A 23238-nucleotide genomic window follows, 5' to 3' on the forward strand; every position below is an offset into this window, starting at 1 on the left:
CCCCACTAGTTACCCTTTTTGTAACATTTGCTTCTGTTCTAGATTTAACTAAAAACTCTACCAGAGCAGGTCTTTCACTTAAAATGCCCTCTATCCCTATCTCTTTGCCTGTACTCTTGAGATCAAGCCCTGGTAGGGAAGGCAATCTGTAGCCTGCAATCAAAATGTCTTATTGGCCTCATCCCACACTATTACTTTTCTTGCTTGAGTTATTGGCTCCCAATATCTTTGTTCCTTTTACGGGTTCTCCAGTAAATTCCAGCCTCCTCTTGCATATTTACTGCACCCCAACTTGCAGTCATCTTTAGTGGCAATTTTTTTTTTCATATTGTCTTATTTCTTAGAATACTTTCTGCTAAGTTATAAATATAATATTCTGCATGGTGGTTTTTATTCTCCTTAAGGATCTGCATCCAAAATCCCACTGTCTCTTGAACTTCCCCCTTGCTTCATCATCATCCCTTTCCACTTTGAATTAGAACTTCCTGCTTGTATTATGTATATGAGCCTTAAATCTGTACCTCTAAAATATCCCTTTAAATCAGGTAAACCTAAACCATCTTGTGTTGGAAGGATGAGCTTATCCCACTTAACTCTTTCCCTCCCCAATAAATTCCTTCAATTCTTTATTAATCATTGTCTATAACCTCTCCTCGGATTGATAAATTATGCCTGACCTGTATACAAAACTAAAGGGGCTAAAAACATTTTCACTGCTTGTATCTTACTATCTATATCCATAAATAAGTTTCCAGTTTCTCAGTTTTTCTATTATCTTTTGTTTATTCTCTTCCCACATATCTTTAGCTGCAGTAACAGAAGGCTTTTTAATCCATACTCCTAAATACTTCATCTTATCATGTCCCCATAAATATGGATATTGCTTGAACCCATTTGTGTGTGGGTACATAATTTATAGCTATAACCTTTGTTTTATCTCCATTAATTTTATTTCCTGAAAAAAACTTGAAGCTGCCTCACAATGTTTCACAACACTGAAATGTCATTTTCTCGATTTATCAGGTATAAAATATCATTTGCAAACAAAGCCAACTTTTCTTAATTACCATGCCAATTATGTCCTTGTATTTCTGAGTCACTTATTTTCTTTGCCAGTGGTTGTGAATGTAAAGCAAATAGCAAAGGGGAAAAAGGACACCCCTTTGTAGTTCCTCAGTTCAAACACAGCTTATTTGAGAGAAATCCTCCCACTTGAATTCTTGCCTCTGATCTTTCATATATCCTTCTAATTAACCTTGTTATTGTATTGAGGAATGCCAATACTTTCAATACTGTACTCATAAAATCCCAGCTTACTGTGCTAAATGCTTTCTCTGCATCAAGGCCCACCAAAACTAAAGCTATTTTCTTGTATTCTGCTTCCCTCTGAATTATCTTTCTAGTAATATCAAATGTTTGTCTTCTGTCCACAAAACCACACTGATCCATATCTGTCAATTCTGGCAACACCTTTGCCATTCTTTTAGCTAGCATAGACAATAAACACTTTATAATTAATTGAAATGGGTCTATATGAAGCTAAGTCTGAAGGGTCTTTGCCATCTTTAGGTACCACAGTCACCACAGCTTTCTTTCAAGATGTTGGTGCTTCCCCTCCTTTTAAAATACTGTTAAACAAAATCTTCTAAATCTTTATCACTTTCCTCCCTCCTAATTTTCAAATTTTACAGGAACACCGTCTGTTATTGGAGGTTTTCCTGAAGACTGATTATACATCACTGTTTTTCTCCCATCACCCCCTGTCTTAACTTTTAGTTGTTGAGCCTCATCTACCTCTGTCCTTGGCAGCATTAAGTCTTCCATAAATATTTCCATTTGTACTCTTTCTTGATTTCCACATTTCTCTGCTTTATACAGGTTTTGATAAAAATTCCAGAATATATCTAAAACATCTACAGGATTTCTGGTTATTTTTCTTGTTATAGGTTCCCTAAGTTTGGTGACAACCATTTCAGCATTCTGTTGCCCAAGTCATTGTGTTAAAACTTTTTGTGCTCTGGAGTTATCAAAAAAGAATTGCTTAAATGCAGTCTTTCTAAGCTTGTGCATATTATCTAGATATACTCTCATATTTTCTCGTTAGCACTCTGCATTTGCTCTTCCTCTTGTTCTGTAAGGTTATTCTGTGATACTTTAACCTTTGTCAGTCCCTGTAAGTAATTTCTATTACTTCTTAACCATCTCTCCTCTCTCTCTCTTTTATTTTGACTCAATTTTAAAACTCCATTTTGATGGCCATAACATCTGAATATCTTCCCTAATAACTCTCACATACTTTCCACTACCTATTCCTTAAATTTCTCTTTTTTATTAGGTAGGTGGGAAAACTCTAATGTATTATTATTATTTTTTTTTTACTTCATTACCCTGCATTTTTATCTTAATTTTTATTGGTGGTTGATCAGAAATAATTATTGGATGTGTGTCAAAGCTTTCAATTAAATGCATATATTCCTGTGAAATCCTTGGACCTCTATTTTTTAATATCTTTACAAATAACTTAAACTTCTCACTAATACAATACGCTGATTACTCCACTATTATCTCCTGCTCTGATAACCTACCCCACCTCCTTCTTCTTACTCAAGATTCCCTTTCTGTCAAAAAAATGGCTGACTAATAATCAACTACTTCTCAGTCCTAAAAAAACAAAGTTTTTAGTCTTCCTCCCCAAATCTCTATAGCAACGCAAAAATACCTTCACTGTATCTTCTCATAATAATACACTTATCTCTGTAGTACCACATACTAAACTTCTTGATGTAATCATAGATGATCAACTAAGGTTTGGCATACATATTCAGCAAGGCATTAATAAGACTGGCCAAAAACTTTGTCTCTTATACAGACATAAAAAATACCTCACTAATAACGCAAAACTTTCTCTAGCACAGACTTTTCTTCTCCTGACCCTACTTTTATACAGCCCCTATTCTTACCAATATTCAATCCAATGTATTAGTTAAACTTGAAACCACTTACAACAAAATAGCCAGATTCACTGCCAACCTTCCCTAGCGCTCTCACCACTGCACAGCTTTAAAAGACCTACAGTAGTTTGAACTCCATAACCAACTCCTTGTTCCTGAACTCCCCCTTACACACTCTTAAATCAATCATTCTTCTGTCCTGCTCTCACAGACCTCATCACTCCCTAATCTCCTAAGCGTAACTTACACAGCACAGACATACACCTCCTAGACATCTACAAACCTAGTAAGAGTATTGGCAAGCTTTTATACAGCCACTCCATCGCCACTGCCTAGAACAAACTTCCCCTTTCTCTAAGAACAAACAGCAACTTCCTGAACTTCAAAAAACTTCTAAAAGGACCTGTTTACTAAATCCTGGACCTGTTCTTTTCCCACTCCCACCTAAACTACTCCCTCTCCTCTTACCTTCTCACCTCTTTCAGTTCACGACAACTACTCTTTTTATTAGATCCTTATGATATGCTACAAACCCTGAACTTCACTCTGATGGTAATTGGAATCAAACTTTTTATATTATAATTTATGTAGTTAATCGATACCATGGCTGTTCAAAACCTCAGTATTACTCCTGTATTCAAACATGTTCATTTATAAGTTGTACTTTTTGCCTGTATCTATACATTTGTATTTAATATGTATGATGTTTTTGTATTTGTCTATCTGTGGAGTTTTTCTCCTCCGGTCTCCACTGAAAAAGGGCTCTGCAGCCCATCCAGACCAACCCAGTTAACAAATGTTGAATAAATAAAATATGTAGTCTAGCCAAGTTATTATACCTTGGGGAATAATATGTAAATTCTCTCTGAGTTCCTGTTACTGAATTCACATCTTCCATAACAAATATTTTTATAAATTTCTTCAAAAATCTACCCACTTTTGTTATATTGTCCCTTCTGGGTCCCCAAGATACACCCTCACTATTGCAAATCAAATTCTAGTCCCCTCCTGTAAGTAAAAATCTCTATTGAAACCATGCTTATTTCTCCCCAAATTTTCTTAATAGCATTTTCAGTGTAATATAAATATAAGCCTTTGTAATCATTCTCCTTTGCCAGTAACCTCTTACTACCACAAATCTTCAGTTTGTCTTTTTCCACTCATCTGTCACTATTGGAGCCCCTCAGGCAGTTAATATAATTACTCCCCATTTCCTCTGTCCCTGATATTCTGCTGAATATTCATTCTGAAATCATCTTTTTTCAAATTCACATGCTGATTTCTTTCCAAATGTGTCTCCTTCAGCATTGTTATTTGTACACTGCATTTCTTAATATAATTCAATACTCTTTCCTTTTTATCTATACATGTAAGGCCATTCATGCTCCAGGATAATATGGATAGTATAACCATCATGATAAAAAGCTATTGTCCCCATGTATTGTACATGGCAGTTTTTTAATGTGTATTTACAGCTGTTGTGCTATATGCAGATTGTTTCTTCTCATCTCTATTTGAACGTATGTCACATTTTCAAGACTTTTTGTTTTAATGAAAACCCTCATACAAAAAACTACACACAAAAATCCCCTATTAACTTGCAACAAACTGTGTGCATCTTCAAATCATTGAAGTTTAACCCTCCAGAAGGGAGCAATTGTCTCAGATTGATGGTTGCACCTACAGGCATTATCTAACCTAACATTAAAGTTGTCCATGCTAAATTGCATCCTACAGCATGTGCTGCCAATTACATAGAGTGCTGTCTGTTCTTTTCTTATTTCTTTTCTTTCCAGATATAAACAAACAGCTTGTATGCTTTCAGAAAACATCAGCAGCTTTTAGCCCCAAGAAAAAAGTGAATTAGCTCTCTTTGAATAAAACTGAATTGTATACTGTTTTGTTAACTTCACCAAAGTAGTAAGGCTGCTTGGGGGGTTGTTACCTTGTATTAATTTCCAAAAATTTCAAACTTAATTTTTATCACTGAACTGCTTGACGTTGTACCTTTAAATTTTGCATTTCCCTCAGCAAAGAATACAGTAAACTGCCAGTTAACTGGCACCCATGGGGATTGGTAGGTGCCGGATAACTGTAGTTTCTGGTTGCTTGAGAGTTACTATTAAAAATAGGCCTGACTAATACTGTATCCTATACTGTTTGTTTGGTTTGACTTGCCCTTGGGTTAGGAGAGAGGAAATTTATTCTTGTCTTCCTTTTTAAAACTATAAAAGCATAAGGTCATACCTCTCAACCTGGAAACATCAGAAATCTGGCAAAAGCCCATGAAAAATAGGTACAAATCTGTACGCTGATTAACATAAAATTTGCATGCATAATTATGTAACCTCGCCCACTCATTGGAGTTGTGGGATATCGACTTTCAAACACAAACTGAAGAACAAACAAAATATGGCTGCAGACCCTGCAGTAAATGTCAACCATTTTGTTTTTAAATGTGTAGCAATGATGTTCACTGGGAAGGAAGAAGATGAACTTCAGGATTTTGTTTTTGGTGACTTGCAGTTTGTGGGTTATGTGGTAAAAGTAGGGCATTTAATGGTAGGCAATATTCTAATCTTAGCAAAAGATTATTATAGTTTGCTAGGACCTCCAAAAGCCATTATCCATGGCCTACTGATCAGTGGTATAGCTACAATTTGTGTTGCCCAGGGCTGTAGGGTTGCCACTCTTCCCCCTCACAAGATTATGGTCGAATGGGGCCCCCATACACAGCCCTCCCCCCTGCAGACATTCCAATGTCCCATTACTTGGCTATTTTGCCCCATTTACCATAAACACTGTAATGTGCATACCTCTAAAATTATTTGGATTTAATTTAAAACTTTTATTTTACATTTTACAGCAGAAACACTAATAGACATATGCTACACAAAGCAATGCAGTCTCACAATGAAAATAGACTTCACATTAAAACTTCTCTGCCCTTGAAACTCACATTCATTGAAACACCATTGAAACACACATTCAAAGAAAATGCATCTGGCCAATGGCAGATAAAGATTACCTTTAGGCTGTTTTCAAGTCATAGGCCCCCTTGCACATGAAACATACATGTGTTCTGTGGTACATGTTCCTGATTGTATTAAATTATATTCATAGTATAATACAGTACAGTTGTTAGTGTGTTTTAAATTAATTGTTTTCAGCATTTTTCCAGTAAGCATTAAAACAAAATGCATGAACCAATAAAGACAAAACTCCCTAATTCAGAACATTTGAATCATAAAAGTCTACTCAAACTTTTACAATCCAGTATCCGTAAAATCTGTGCAGAAGTAAAAGTCATCTAAATAATTCCACATTAAAGAGATCTGTAACTAATTAATAGGTTGATGCTAGCAAACAACTTTATATTTCATTGTTTAATCTACAAATAAAGTGTCTGTTGCCCTTGGTGAATAAATTGCTTATGTTACATTAAAAAAAATGGTATGCTAGTAATATTGCAATAGGGAATGGATGGCAAACTGATAACAGTTTCATAGTTGCTAGTTATCACTGCCAAAGAGGACATTCTCAGGACTGCAGCATCCACCCCCTTTAAAAGTACAACACAGTCCAGTATCAGCAATGCCATCTACATATTGTGGGATTAGAACCCACAGCCTTCTGCATCAAAAGCAAGTATTCTACCTGTTGTGCTGCTAACAATCCAAGCAGACCTGGCATAAGCAGCACTAAACTTTTCTTTCCCTGAAGCTCTCAACTCCTTGTCAAATCCACTCGATACTCAACTCTATCTCTCAACTTTGCAGCACAAGAAATCTGGGAAAAGCCAAAATTTATTGGGGGGACAAAAACTCAAAAACCAGGGACACATTTTAAGCATAGCTTGTGAAAATTGCTAGAATAAAATGTTGTTTTACCACCATGCATTTCCTAAAGGATAGGAAACTGAAACTTAAATGGTTATCAATTAGTGAATTCAGTTCTCACCATAGCTCAAAAAACCCAAACAAAGCTAATAATGGGGGAATACAGCCCTATAAGTAGTGACAAATTTCAAATATTGATCTTATAAACATAGAAAATTGCTAGAATAAAAGGTTTTGTGTTACCATGTATTTTCTGAACAATATGAAGTCTGAAATTCAAATGCCTGGCATTATTTAGTGAATTCGATCCTCACTGATTTGCCACAAAAATCTTGAAAACCATAGATTTTATGAGGAACAGAAAAAAATATGAGGGAAAAATACAAGTGGTGGTGGATAGGGAATTCTAGTCACCAGGGATATTCAGCTGGGGCATTTTACATGCACGCACGCACACACCCACCCCTTCCTAATGACCGATAAATGCACCTTCTGAATGACTCCACCTTAACGGATGTCTTATGCACCTGACAGAACTCCCTATACACACGAAAAGCAATGGTGATAAATGCACCATAAATATAACTGAAGTCCAAAAACAATGGTGATAAAGTAAGCAGTGCCGTTAACAAAATGGGTTGGCAACATATCTGATAAGAGTAAGCAGGAGTGAGTGCACTTGCAATAACCATTAACAATTGGGCAGGCAGAGTATCTGATAAGAGTAAGCACCTTAAAATACAACTAAAGTAAGCAGTAAGTAATGCACTTAATGGGCCAGCAGCGTATCTGATAAGAGTTAGCAGGAGTGAGTGCACTTACAGTAACAAAACAGTGAGCGTATCTGATAAAAATACAATTCTTGTTTCTTACCTGGAGGCTGAGACAGATGTGTGTGTGGTTGGGTATTCTGCAAAACTTGTATATAGCTGCCATTACCTATTTCCCTCCCTCCAAAACAGTTTAAAATAAATATTCACAGACACAGAGTCCAACAGGCAGTAGCTGATGTCATCATGCATGTCCCTGTAGGCTGCTGCTGAGTGGTGATGTCAGCCACAAATTTAAAGCTTCAATAAAAAAAACAAAATAATAATAATAAAAAATCTGGAATTAAAGGGTCCACTCATGAATTCATGGCACCCCGTTATTTTGCCCTGAAAACTGGTATATACTGAGGAATTCGGTATGGTTGAGAGGTATGCATAAGGTGTGTTTTGGCAGGGGGGGGGTCAGAAAGTGCAACACATGAAAATTGTACTGTATTTCTTTAATTTTTGTTTTTTTTATTTGCCAGTTGCTTGAGAGTGATGGTTGCTTGAGTTCCGGTTAACTGAGAATTTAACTGTACTCAGAATTCTCAAGATTAACTGCTTGCACCTGCAGACATCTTGTGTCCATGCCAATGTACTTAGCAATAAGTCTTTGTAAATTTCACTAAGAAAAGAGTGCACAGCTGCCATCAGCTGCAGTCTTCACCTGCAGTCTTCCAGACTCCACTGATCATCTGCCTGTAGAAAACAAGCTAATACCTTTACAGTTGTAAGAACCATAGCATTTTCATGGCTTTCATCATTTTGTCTTATTTTAATGCCTACATGCCTCCAAAACACCTGTCTATAGCTTAAGCCAAATGTACTAATTTTGACATTAACCCCTATAAAATAAAAATAAAAAATATTTTGATTCTTCATATAATTTAATCAGTGCACTTTTACACCCCACCCCCACCTCAGCAGTCCAAGATCACAGCATATGAACATTAAACTTGCTTTTATCCAGCCTTTTTTCTCATTATACTGTAAAAACAATATTTTTTACAACTAAAAAGTATTTGTTTACTTTAATATCTTTAACATCTACAACATCACTGAAAATACCTCCCCATTTAAAATACCCCTGACTAAACACTACAGAAACTGTTTTACTGTATATAACATGCAGTTTATATTATTAAATGTTTTATACAAATCCTAATAAGAACAAAACATTGTTTTGCTTAGTTAGTTTTCCTCCTTTTAGTGCCCTTATAAACATTAATGATATAAAGTGGGAGTATATGCTTTACAGTCCATCCACAGGTTTAACAAAATCAAAAATATCCAGTGTTTTTCAGCCATTTTTTATTTCAAAACCATATTTCACAAATGTGAAAGATGCTTTATAGTCTTACATTTATTCAGTTTCAGAGTTGCTGTTCTTCCTGTTCATCTCCATCTCCCAACACCAGACTCTGGTTCAAGTCCAAGGTACTGATGATTTTTCTAGTCAACTCCTGTCCTTTTTCTGTCTCTAAAGCATTTTCTGCTGGAACATTAGAAAATGTTTCATTGGCAAAGACTGTCTGTGAACCTTACCATCAGGAAAATGAGAAACAGAGCCCCCCTTCTGCTTGCTGAATTGTTTTTTGTTGGATAAACTTGATTTCCTCCTTAGCCTGTTCTTTGTCAAAAAATTACTTTGATCCACCAGAGAAAAACTCTTTGAAGACAGCTGGATACAGCAGCTTGAATCCCACACTTGCTTTTAGACATTCCCTGATTGACTTCCAAGATGGCTGCACACTGAGTAACAGCTTGTTTCCAGCTCTCCCCGTGTGAAAACACAAACTCAGCAGAGAAGGCAGTAGACTTGTGTTTATGGATAAATTTCAGTAACTGGCTAGTGTGTACTGCCTGGATGCCAGGAATAAAGAAGTACAGAAGACATGGAAAAAAATCAGCTACAAAAAGTGAGGAAGAAACACTAACTGGGAAACGTTCTGCAGCTGTTCAGCAAAAACCAATGCAAGCTTCAGACATGACTTCCAATATCCTACAGGAAGATATAAAGCAACTGCATAAAGACCTGGTTAAAATAAACAAAACACTGATGGAGTATACCAACCAACACAAGCAACAAAAGGCTGGAAAAAATGAAAGAATCTTTAAATAGATATTCAGATGAGATGATAAAGCTGCAAAAATCAGAGGCTGAAATGAAGAAAAGGCTGTCTGAATGTGAGACTGCTCAGGAAGAGGTGTTTCAAAAAATAATAGAATTAGAGGACAGAGTACATAGGGAAAACCTGAGACTTTCAGCTATACCAGAGAAGTTGGAAGGGGACAGACTGCATTAATTTTATGAAAGCCTAAAATAAGCAACTGGACTGGTATTCCACAGTAGGAGTTGTTAGTTGAAAGGGCACATTGTGTATATGCTTCAAACCTAGCTATAAGAAAGCAACCTAGAGCTTTAATAGCAAAGATGCGATCCTACCAGCAGAAGAAGTTGATTCTGACAAAACTGTAGCAGAAGGACAAAATATTAAAAGTGAGAGACAGCAGAGTATTAGTGGAGAATGATTACTTATTGTACACCAGGCAGAAGAGTAAATCCATTCCACTACTCAGGGAATGTCAAGACCCAGGTGAGATATTCAAACTGCTTTATCCAGCTGTCTTTAAGGTATTCTTCCCTGGAGGGACAAAATCATGCTTTGGTGAAGTGCATGCTAAGGAGGAAATGCAAAGGTTTGTCCAACAAAAAGTTAGCTATGAAACAGAAGGATATTCTGCTTCTTGTTCTTCTGGTAATAAAGACCGCAGAGAGACTGTACCTGTAAAACCTTTTCCAGTATTTCAATGGAAAATGTTGGAGAGAAGGAAGGGAGCACAAGAGTTGACAAGAAGAATAAAGAGTATGTTGGAAGTGAAGCAGAGACAGGATTTGGGCGATGGAGAAGAGCAGTAATAAAACCAGTAACTTAATGTCGGATTACAATGCAATAATTATATTTGTGAAATATGATAGACATTCCCTGATTGCTGGGATAAATTTTCTTCTCTTCCATCTGGTGTACAGTGAATAATCATTTTCTACAAGCACTCTGCTGTTTCCAATTTTTAACACTTTGTCCTTCTGCTACAGTTTTGTCAGGATCAACCGTTTCTGCTGGTATGATTACATCTTTACTAATATAGGTCTTGGATGCTTTCTCGTGGCCAGGTTTGAAACATATAGTTGGTGTTCCTTTTTAATTGACAAATTTTGCTGTGAAATACCAGTACAGTTGCTTATTTGTGCTTTTGTAAAATCATTTCAGTTTGTTCCTTCCAGTTTCTCCGGTACCGCAGAAAATCCGAGTTTTTCTGTGCATGCTCTGTTTTCCCTAACTACTATTTTTTATATAGTCCTTCTTGAGAAACCACATATTCAGCCAGCTTTTTCTTCATGTCAACTTCTGATTTTTGCATTTCTATCAGTTCACCCGAATGGCTAGTTAAAGCTTCTACTATTGTTTTCAAGCATTTTGTTGTTTGGATTGATAACATTCCTTCAATATTTCAAAAATTCTAATCACCTCTGAGTACATTTGATTTATTTTGTCCTGTAAATTACTGGAAGTAGTCTCTTGAACCAAATCTGAAGCTTGAACTACTTTTTGTAGAACAGCTGCAGAATCCTTTTCAGACAATGTTCGCCCCATTCACCTTTTCTGGTTGTTTTTCTATCAGGCTTTCCAAATTTCTTCTTTGCTTGCATCCAATTAGTATATGTATTAGCATTAACTGAATTTTACCAAAAAATAAACATTAAACATTTTCATTGGCACTCCTGTTTTTCAGTTTTTGTTTCCACACTGGGAGAGCTGAAGTTATGCTGTTGATCATTGTGCAGCCATCTTCTTAACATTAATCTTTCCAAACTCTTGCATATTATCCAGGATCTCCCTTATTTTCTCTTTAGCACTCTGCAATTGTGCTTCTTTTCTTCTTCTGTGAAATTCCCCATATTCTATACTCCTTTCACCTTTGTTAGCCCTTCTAAATAATTCTTGCTGCTACTTAACTGTATCTCTTTTTATTTTATTTATACCCTATTTTTAAGCTCCATTTTCATTCTATCCCACTCATTAGCTATTACTTCTGGAGTACTTTCTATCATCCATAATATCTACTGAATAATTTTCACTACCCATTCCTTAAATTCTTCTCTTTTTAACAGGTGGATGGGAAAGTGCCAGTGTCCCATCTTTACATCATTACCCCGTATTTTTTATCTTTTGCTTTTTACATAAGTTATTCAATTCCTGCCTTTTAAAAAAAGAAACATCTTTATTAAACCATCACTTATGATATGGGCAATCATACATTTATATAAACGAAAACAAACCACGCTGATACAATTTTGTTTGCAAGCATTTTACATCACAAACCATACAGACGCACTCACAGTTGCAGACATTATACATCACTTTTATACTCTACCCAATTATTTTTAGTCAAGCATTATATAGGTTGAGTCCTGCTTTCTTTTAAACCTCATCACTCCACTGTATGTGTTGTTCCCACAATTCACATTTTTACTATATAGTTTGCTCATGCCCATTTTCTAAAGATCTGGAGTTCCAGTCATTTTATCTTTGTTACTGTATTCACTGATGTTCATCGTGTTACACTGCTGCAGTCATTACACTTGGGTTATCCTGCCGTCAGGCGGTTCCCCAGTCAGCCTGAGTTCCAAAGTCTTGGTCCGGCGTTGGTTGCTGTCAGCTCCTCCCTGACATCAGTGTGACAGGAGTATATAAGATGCATCCGACGCCATTTTCTTCTTTCTTGCCGCGTGGTGCCCGAAGCAAAAGCAGTTCGCAAGTGCCGGTCGGCCGACTCCTGAGATTTTCATTCCGAATCCAGAACCGAAGTCTTCTACAAAGCTAAGTACCCGTTGGAAACTTTTTCTTGCCTCAGACCGATGTCAGTAAAAGTTAATAACTGTATTTCTTGTGGGAAGCAAATACCTCATAAGGATTTCCATTTCTATTGTATCCCATGCCTAGGCCTAGACCACGACGTCACTGGTTGTCTGTTTTGTACTAGGTTCAACAAGCACACTATTAAACGTCGGTTTGATTTTGCCTGACATTATTTTGGCAGAAAATTCAATTACACCATGCCGTCGGAACTTCCGACGACCGGAATACATAAAAAGTGCAAAGACAAGGACAGGCATCCTAAGTCCAAAACTGACGACGAGACCTCTTCTAGGCCGGTCGCCAGTTCTCCGGTTTTCAGCGAGGCACCTTCGCAGCCCCTGACGACCGCTTCTGCAGAACCACAGGCCATCTCCGTCACCCACGTGGAGCTGGCTGGGCCTTCGGACACACAAATTTTTCAGCCTACCAAAACTAACCCTTCAGAGGGAACTGAAGTAGCTGAGCAATCCACAGCTTCAGAGGGTGTTTTCAGACCTACTCAGTTAAGCATTAAACCCTCTGCTAAGTCTAAGCCTCCCTTAAAAACAAAGAAACAAATACAGCATTCTCCAGGACAGGCCTCCATGCCTAAGAAACAAATGCCCAAAATGGCCGAAGACCTAATCACCCTGATCAGGGGTCCCACCCCCCTCCTGATAAAAGGCCCAGACAGGATGCAGACTATGACTCATCCGACCAGGTGTCCATTTCTTCAGACTCATCCTCAGACTTAGGATATTCTTTACCCCCTTATGAGGATTCTGATGCTGAGGAATCAATTCCATCAGCCTCTCCGCCTGAGGACTACTCCTTTGGGGAAACCTTACATACCATGAAGGAGCATTTCCATTGGGAAGGCCAGGATTACTCAGAATACAAGAAAAGGCTCAGAGACTTCCTTTTATTACCTGAACACAGACCCCTTGCTATTCCGCCAGTGTTAGATATTGTGGATGATGTGTATGCTGAATCCAGCTTAAATCCTGACTCCTTACCTCCAGCCCCAGTTAAACCTGACAGATGTTACAGAGTCCCTGACTCACACAACTTTGTGTATAAAAGCCCTGTTGCTGACCCTGAAACTATTTCTCAGGGACCCAAAGGAATTAAGGCCTCATCAGCAAAAAACCCAGTTCCCTCTGACAGAGATTCCAGAGCATTAGACAGATGGGGAAAGAAAGTATATACGTCTGCAACTTTAGCAATGAGAGCCTTAAATTGCCAATTTCACATGCTAAAATATCAGCAATTTTTGATGTCTCAGTTGAAACAAAAACTGCTTCCAGATTCAGATCCTCCTAATTTTAAAGAAATGCAGGATTTATTGCATACAGCTGAACAAGTGGGAAAACATACTTTCCAATGTGGTTTTCATTCCTTAGAGGCTTCCTGTATTAGAAGACATGCTTGGTTAAAAGAACATACCTTACCAGATCATGTTAAAGCAAAATTATTGGATGCACCTTTGCAGTGGGATGTGTTATTTGGAGTTGAGGCAGAAGAGGTATTAAAGAAGATGGAGGATAAGGCAAAATCTATGCAAATGGTGAAGGATTTCTTACAGGTTCAGCCTCCTCGATTTAGCAGAAATTGGCCAACAAAGAATTGGTCCTTTCCAGCTACAGACAGACCTCAAAGGGACAGAAACAGATGTCCAAGAGGTAGAGGTCAACCACAAGGTCCTTACAGGCCTCGACAATGGGGTGCACCAGGCCAGAAAGAAGGGGAAGACAGGCCCCAACCTTATAAAAAGCAGCCTCAATGACTTCCCACTACAGCTGCCAAACAGCTCTCTCTTGGCAGCCCCCTTAGGAGGAAAACTGGCACTTTTCTATCACAATTGGCATTGGATCACCAAAGACAAATGGGTTCTCAACATAGTATCTCAAGGTTACAGGTTCCACTTTCACACTCTGCCAAGGTTAAAAGGAATGCCAAATTTGCCACCAAATCAATGGGCAGAGGCTCAAAAACAAATTTACAGCACTCATGGACATGAGAGCTATTCAAAAGGTGCCACCACAGGAACAAGGACAAGGATTTTACTCAAGACTCTTTCTGGCTCCCAGAAAGGACAAAGCCTGGAGGCCCATTCTGGATCTTTCTTCTCTAAACACTTACCTGGATGTTCCGAAATTCAAAATGTTGACACTACAGCAGCTTCTTGCCATGCTGGGCAAGAAAGCTTGGCTCGTGACCTTGGACCTCAAAGAGGCATACCTGCATGTCCCAATCAGACAAAACTGCAGAAGATACCTCCGATTCATAGCGGGTTCAATGCACTATCAATTCTCTGCACTGCCCTTTGGCTTATCTACTGTGCACAGGGTCTTCACAAAGTGCCTGGCACCAGTAATTGCATTTTGCAGACAGAAAGGAATTCAAATTTATCCGTACCTGGACGACTGCCTGATTCAAGCAGAGAACAAGGACATTCTTCTAAAGCATCTGGCGTTCATAAAAAAGTTATTACGTTGCCTGGGGTACACAGTAAACGAAAAGAAATCAAAACTAGTGCCCTCACAAGAGATAATATTCCTGGGTGCCAGCTTGAACACAACAGCCCAGATGGCTTATCTCACGCCAGACAAGCAAGGACAACTGACTCAATACTTTCAATTGATGGCAACAAAGACCCAACTCCCTGCAAGAAAAATTCTGCAGGCCTTGGGTTACATGGCATCTTGCATACTACTAATTCCATATGCCAGACTGCATATGAGGAAACTACAATGGTACCTAAAGAGTGTATGGTCTCAACACTGTCAAAGTTTGGAAACAATTATACCACTAATTCCTTGCCTTCAACAGGAGTTTCGATGGTGGGCTCAAGCTTGTCACCTCAACAAGGGACAGCCTTTTACTCAACCCACAGCCAGGCAAACACTAACAACAGATGCATCGGATTACATCTGGGGAGCACACATGGCAGGAAAATGTATTCAGGGCGAGTGGCCCACAGAACGAAGGCATCTTCACATCAATCAAAAAGAGATGCTAGCTGTACAAAATGCCCTTATGGCTTTCAAGGACCTGCTGCATCCAGGACAACTATTACTAAAGACAGACAATACCACAATTATGTGGTACATAAACAAGCAAGGGAGCACACACTCCTACCCCCTCTGCAGACAAGCCATGACCTTGTGGAACACAGCTCTAGACTACCAAGTTCATCTGCAAGCACAATTCCTGCCAGGAGAGAAAAACACACTGGCAGACTTAAGCAGAAACATCATGGAACCCCACGAATGGGAATTGAATCCACAAATATTCCGAACGATAACACAGAAATGGTGGAGTCCGGACATAGATCTGTTTGCATCCCCAATGAACTGCCAGCTACAGAAATTCTGCACAAGGAGTTACCATCCACAAGCATGGAAAGTGGATGCCCTCTCATTCAGCTGGAAAAAACCTACAAGTATACGCTTTCCCACCTCTACCTCTCCTTCCAAAGGTACTCATAAAAGCCAGGCAAGAAGAGCCAAAGATGGTCCTGATTGCACCAGACTGGCTGCGCCAGCACTGGTACCCACTCTTAAAGAACTTAGCACAAGAACCACCCTAGATTTTGCCTCAAATCCCACATCTGCTGACTCAGCACAACAATCAGATACTTCACAGCCAGCTAAAGACCTTAAACCTAGCTGCATGGAAAATTCCTTAGTCAAGCAAGTATTGCCTCTCTCCAAAGCTGTTATGGATGTCATTCTGCAGGCCAGAAGGCCAAGTACCAGGAAAGCCTATTCGGATAAATGGAAGAGATTCTGTGCCTGGAACCAGGCTTACAGCCTTGACCCTCTTGTCCCAAACATTCCTCAGCTACTACAATATTTAACTGAGATTCTGGACAAGGGCCTCTCCTTTTCATCCATCAAGATCCACGCCTCTGCCATTTCTGCTCATTACAACACGGATCCACCAATTTTCTCTAATCCTTTGCTAAAACAGTACCTCAGAGGGGCTAAAAACATAAGACCGCCCCGTAGAGCACCTACTCCAACTTGGGTCCTCGACTTTGTTTTGGAAAAATTAACTTTACCTCCTTTTGAGCCAGCTAACACAGCAGAATTAAAATATATCTCTTGGAAGACTGCTCTGCTACTGGCAATAACATCAGCACAAAGAGTTTCAGAATTACAGGCACTAATGGCAGTGGAACCTTTCCTCATTTTCCACCAGGACAGGGTGTCTTTAAGAACTAACCCTACATTTATGCCAAAGGTGATATCAAGTGTGGCTCTAAACCAAACTATTCACTTGCCAACTTTTTATCCAAAACCACAGAATAAAGGGGAAAGACTACTGCATTCTTTGGACATTCACAGGCAGTTACACTTCTACTTGGACAAAACCAAAGCTTTCAGAAAATCTGAGCAATTTTTGGTAGCATATGCTGCAGGAGCACAGGGAAAAGCCATTTCAAAACAGACTATTTCAAAATGGATAGGACATTGTATACATTTCTGCTGTACACACCATGGGAAACCTGTACCTAGCAGCATTAGATCTCACTCCACCAGGGCAACAGCCACTTCAACTGCCTACCTCAGAGGAGTACCTACCAAGGATATTTTGGAAGCAGCAACATGGAGTTCTGTGCATACCTTCACCAAGCATTACTCCAAATCCAGAGCTGGCTTCGCCACTGCTGTGCTACAGGGCCTTATAGCCACTCCTAATGCCTTATAGAACCAACCACCCTAACTCAGCTTTGGGATTCCTCCCAAGTGTAATGACTGCAGCAGTGTAACACGATGAACATAGTACAGTTTTGTACCTACCACAAATATAGATGTTCGAGTGTAAACACTGCTGCAGTCCAGGCTACCCTCCCTCCTTCCTCTCTTACTTGCTGGTACGTACCTATGTCTTCTACCCTTTACTACCTATGGGGAGTATTTGTTGGTAACTGAAAGTTGTTTGCTTTTCTTATGTATACTTTACTAGCAATTTGAATTGTCTACCTATTTGGGGGCACCTGACATCTGGGGAAAGAAAAACTGAAGAAAATGCCGTCGGCTGCATCTTATATACCCCTGTTGCACTGACGTCAGGGAGGAGGCGACAGCAACCGACGCCAGACCAAGACTTTGGAACGCAGGCTGACTGGGGAACCGCCTGATGGCAGGATAACCCAAGTGTAATGACTGCAGCAGTGTTTACACTCGAACATCTGCATTTATGGTAGGTACAAAACTGTACTTTTCTAATATAATTTGGTTTAGATTTTGATTTCTATTTTTAGTAATTGCTTTTTTGGCAGCCAGCATAATTAGACACAGCAAGGCCTTTCCACGTCTAGATGATTCCAATTCTGTATCCTAGCTCAGAAAAATCATGTCTCTCATCACACTCATCTGCCCAACCAGCCCTGCAATTTTATCTTGGTAGTTATTAGTATATGCTCTGAAGTAGTTATTAGATGTATGTCAAAGTTTTCAATTAAATGCACATGTTCCTGTGAAATATAATTTGTCTAGTCTAGCCCAGTTATTATACCTTGGGGAATAAGGGTTCCTATTAAATGATCAAAGACGCATTAGAAAGAATGCGTCTAGATCGAACTTGAAAGCACGAAAAGGCAAAATAGCAAAACAGCATAAAAGCAAATTCTTTCCCTGAGAAAGAAATCGCTTGGCCACTTCCGTTACTTTGCCGTTTTTGTCACTGTATTGCGATCTCGGAGTTGGTATAGGTATATTTAAGTAGGGGGGGTGTGGGGTGGGCGAAGCCCCTCACTGTATGTAATGTTTTATCATTTTTTTTTGTTTTGTGGAACAGCGATTTAAATCGCTGTTCTAAGTGTTCGAGATTGTAAGCTTTCGCTTACATGGGTTCAATAAATCGTTCATTTTTTTAAGCGTTCGATGATTTAACATAGACCCGGGGAATAATATTTAAATTCTGTCTGAATTCCTACTGCTGAATTCACATTTTCCATACCAAATATTGTCATATTTCTTTTCAGAAATCTACTCTCTCTTTCTTATATTTTCCCTTCTAGTGCCTCCATATGTCTTCATTGTTGAAAATCAAATTCCAGTCCCTACTTATAAGTAATATTCCCTGCTGAAAGCTGATTATTTCTGCTATTTTTAAGGTTCATGGTAGCAGTTTTAGGTCGAATATAAATAATTGATCCTCATCCAATGTTAGTAGCCTCTTACTACTACAAATCTATCATTAGTATATTTTTCCTCTCTCACAATTGGAGCAACTCTAGCAATTAATATACAAGTACTCCTGTTATCCCTTTGTCCCTGATACTCTTCTGAATAACCAACCTGAAATTCTTTATCAAAATCACATGCTCACTTCTTTCCAAATGTGTCTCCTGAAACATTGCTATTTGCACACTGCATTTCTTTATATAATTATATATTCCTTCCTTATTGTCTCTACCTGTGAGACCATTCACATTCCAAGATAGTATGGAAAGTGTTACCATTATGATAAGAAGTCGTTATTCCCACCTGTTGTATATGACATCTTTTTAAATGTCTGTTTCAAGCTTTTGTGATATATTCACCCTGTAATGTTTGGCAGGTTGATTCTTCTCATCAACACTGGAACCTGTGTCACATTTTACAAGACTTTCTTTTGTTTTAATGAAAACCCTAAACAAAAAAACAAACACACCCAGATCACCCTCATAGAACATGCTGACAATACAGAAACCGACAACTATGTTAACCCTCCAAATAGAAACAGTTTTCCCAAATAGCTGCAAACACAGGCCTTAACTAACCTAAAGTTGAAGTAATCTTTGCTAAGACGGTTGTTACTGCCTGTGCTTGTACTTACACTAATTGTTGCCTTTTTTATTTTTATTCCCATCCCAGATGTGAAAAACAACTTGCCTTCTTTCAGAAAGCATTAACTTTTAGCATTGAAGAAATAGTGCTTTGGCTTTATTGTCCTATAATCAGCTTGTTGCCATAGAAATGTAAGAGAAAAAAATGTAGTCCTCTGCTGCTTGCTTCTAAAGACAAGCTGAAACATTTATTGATAAAGACAATTTTTTATAATATTCACTGCTCCCCTGTGTACTTGTTTCTTCCTAAAACTTGATATTGGATTAAGCCAAGGGTCTTAACCTAGACATTCACATATGCAAAAGTAAGAGAAAACATATCCGCTCTAGATGTATTATGATCTGTATACTTTCACTCCCCATCTCTGTTAAACAACCCAAGTTTACAGCCTATTAACTTAAACATGCTTTTGTATAGCCTTTTTTCTGGGTTTTTTTTTTTTTGCATTCTAATGCCTACATTTCTTAATATCAAACGAGAAGAAAATAGAAGGCACCTAATTTACTTTAGTATCTTTACCAGCTAAAGGAACAACTAAAATGTATTAATATGAAACTTGCAATTTATATAATGAAAAGTTTTATAGATATACTGTTAAAAACAGAAATTTTTATTTTCAGTGATCTTTTTCCTCCTCCTTCTTCTTCCCCTACCCTCAGTGACCTTCCAAACATTTATGACATGAAGTTAGGCATATGCATCGCAATTCCTCCAAGTTTAACAGAGTCAACATGAGTCCACTCTTTTCACTTTTTCTTATGCAGCCATATTTCACAAATGTGGTTGAGGCTTTGCAGTGTCACATTTATTCACTAATTTTCTTATTGCTAATCTTCCTCCTGTTCATCTCCCTCTCCCAGCTTCAGACTTCGGTTCAATTCTAAACAGGGGAATCTTTAGCATTTTCTCAGACATGATAGTTAATGACTGAAACTCCTGAAGTGCTGCAGCTGATGTCCAGTATACTGGTATAAAATCCAGTGCACACAAGCGGACACCGATTTGAAATAATACTAGTCAAAATAGAACATGTTTTCAATGAAAACTAACTGGCTGCCAAGTATTGAAACTGATATTGTAGAGAACAAGATTTAGATGGATGATTATAGCGTACTAAGGAAGCACTTGTTTAATTTCCTCACCACTTGGAGAGTACTTGGTTGACTAGTATAAGAGTCTAGAATACAAATGCCAAACCTTTCTTGCATGCAGGTTGCCTTGCTTGTCTGCCAAATGATTGTGTCAAGGATGTATACAGAGTTAGATAGAGAGGTTTTAGATATTCTTGGATGTACATTTACATTTCTCTATAGATTAGCTATTTGTAGGTTTAGAATTGTTATAGCTCATAACAGCTGCTCCTTATTCTAAGCAACATATGAAACAAGGAAGACGTTGGAACTGAATTGTGTGTGTGTGTGTGTGTGTGTGTGTGTGTGTGTGTGTGTGTGTGTGTGTGTGTGTGTGCATAATGCCAGAATATTTTAATAATTACTGTTATGCTCGTACCACATGATGTCATTAGTGATAGGTATGTTGCCACACTCTTCTTATTTAAAGCAACAGTTTATTATATTTGTGCTTCTGTTAATATTTTATTTAAAGTCATGGTTAGTCATGCAATTGTGCTACTGAAATACCATTTAGGAATGGTACCAAAGTGAAAAACTCAACCAGACCACTACTCATATGAGATTTTAACTAACTTTACCACTTAATCTTCTGCTACAGTAAGTAGGTCTTCTTTGTGCAATTTATAACATAGGTTAAATGAAAATGAAAAGCAAATGTGCAAAATATTAGTAGTCAGCATTTGCTTAGATAAAGCATTTGCACCTTCAGTAGCTTTACTGTTCTGATGCATGCTCCCTTGTATATACTTTCCATAATAAATTGCATTGCATATTTTGCATTCACTAAAGTAGACTAAACTTTTTGTATTGCAATATGAGTATTGTCTTGTTATAAACATTGTTTAGCATTTGCATCAGCACAATTAAAGTTCATCAGAATAATTGTTGTTGCAGTACATCCTGTATAACAGGATTTGGCTGAAGGAGAATGCTTGCCTTCCTGCCAGATTAGTGAGCGTATTATGGACACCCCTTTTAGTGCATCAAGCCCCTTCCCCACCCCCTCTAGTAATGGTAGCCAAAACCTCAACAGTAAAGGGACGAGTAAGCTGTACTACGTTCAGTTCATTGTTTGCCACTGAAGTTTACTACTTCCTTATATGTTGTGCTTTTGGGCATTTCAGACGACTCCTTTACACTTTCACATGACCATGAGTACCTTATTGGTTTTTCACTTTTTCTCCTATTTGCTTTTGCATCGATTTGTTACCTGTGTTATTAGATGAAAGCCATGACATGTAAAGACATCTGCTTCTTCCATATCCAGTATACCATTAGCTACTGCTTCTCCCAGGAAAAAAGTCCTCTAAAAATGATATAAGCTGTAGAAGATGGAAAAGCTTAAATGATCAGTTTGCTAAAGAATCAGTTAAGGTGCTTCCATCAGTTCCACTAATACTTGAAGATTCAGTGTCTGTTGAGGCTGTGATTCACCCCTGGCTAAAGACCATGTTTGTATGTCTCCCCACCCCCGCAAGGGCCAATGGATTTTAGTCTTGGGTGTTAGTCAGGTCTCCAGCAGGAGGCAGTTCTCTTTTTTTGTTTACTCACTGATCAACGGTGGCCATCAAGCCTCCATCTTGCTCACTTAATCTTCCCTTTAATTTCTCTGGGAGGCAAGAACCCTGTTGTTGATAAGTAGGAAGATTCTACTTGATGAACATTTCCTTTCTCTTCAAACACTGACTGCTGCCCACTTTGTATGCCTGCAGTATCCTCAAGAATGACATGTAATGGGCCTCCGCAAGGGGTGAGTGTCCTGCTCCTGTGAGAGGGGGATTCTATTACATGCCATGTCCCCCTGAGGGCAGAATCCCATGTCTCTAACAGGGTTTTAAAGCAGAGTCCACTCTCCAGGCATGCACCATGTAGCCCACAGTCAGAGAGGTGAGTAAGCTCACCTCATCAATCCTGTGGCTCCCCACTCTGTTATCCTGTCTGCCATTTCATTCTCTTTTTTCCCCCCACTGGATCCCGAAGTCTTCACCAGCTAAGCAGTAAAAATGTTCCTCAGAGACACCCTACATTTAAGACTACCTTAGGAGACAGTCCCCTCTACCACGGGACCTACATTTTTTGAATGAGAAACTTGCATTACCTCTGTTAGAATTGGCCAGACAACCACAACCTCCTGTATCTTTTCTAGAAGACCGTCTTTTGGTATGCCTCTCTTCTGCAAAGAGGATTTCAGATGTGTGGGCAATTAAATGGAGGGTGTTCTGCAGTCTTCTGTAAATACTGCATTCCAAAGAACCATTTTTTCTTCATAGCCAAGGTAGTCTGTGAACTAACATACAGTGGGTCTGTCCAGCTGCCAGCATTCCATTGCATCCCAGAGAACCAGGAATATTTGGTTCTGCACATTGTGGATGTCCACAGACAGCTGATATGTTACAGTAGTGGAACCAAGGACATTACAGCATGATGCCAACTCTTTTTTGCCTTTATGTTGGTTAAGCATGGTAGGCCAGTGCCCAACCATGCCCTTTTAAAATTACAGGCTGTTGAATTACCTTCAGCTGTACCCAATGCTGGAGAACCTGCTTTACTAGGACAGCAACCACCACTGCAGTTTCTTCAAGGATATGTCCTTTCTAATTGTTTGTTTAACCTATGTCCATATCTTTTCCATGTGTTACAGACAGGAGGCTCTATGTAGAAGCAGTAGTGCTGAAAGTGATACTTTAACTTCCTCCCATTTTGTAGCTTTGAATTTCTCCATTACACAGAACATACTGCAACTGTGATTGTTTTGATAAA

The 23238-nt window shown here is 38.6% G+C and overlaps 1 protein-coding gene across 6 annotated transcripts in view; it reads left to right on the forward strand.

The window, feature by feature from the left end:
• PPP3CA (protein phosphatase 3 catalytic subunit alpha) overlaps positions 1-23238 on the forward strand; it is a 2125362-nt gene that overhangs the window by 1946919 nt on the left and 155205 nt on the right. The window lies entirely within an intron of this gene.

The sequence above is a fragment of the Protopterus annectens genome, chromosome 2.part1 (assembly GCF_019279795.1).
Source record: "Protopterus annectens isolate FY-2018-M chromosome 2.part1, PAN1.0, whole genome shotgun sequence".
Taxonomy (NCBI): Eukaryota; Metazoa; Chordata; order Ceratodontiformes; family Protopteridae; genus Protopterus; species Protopterus annectens.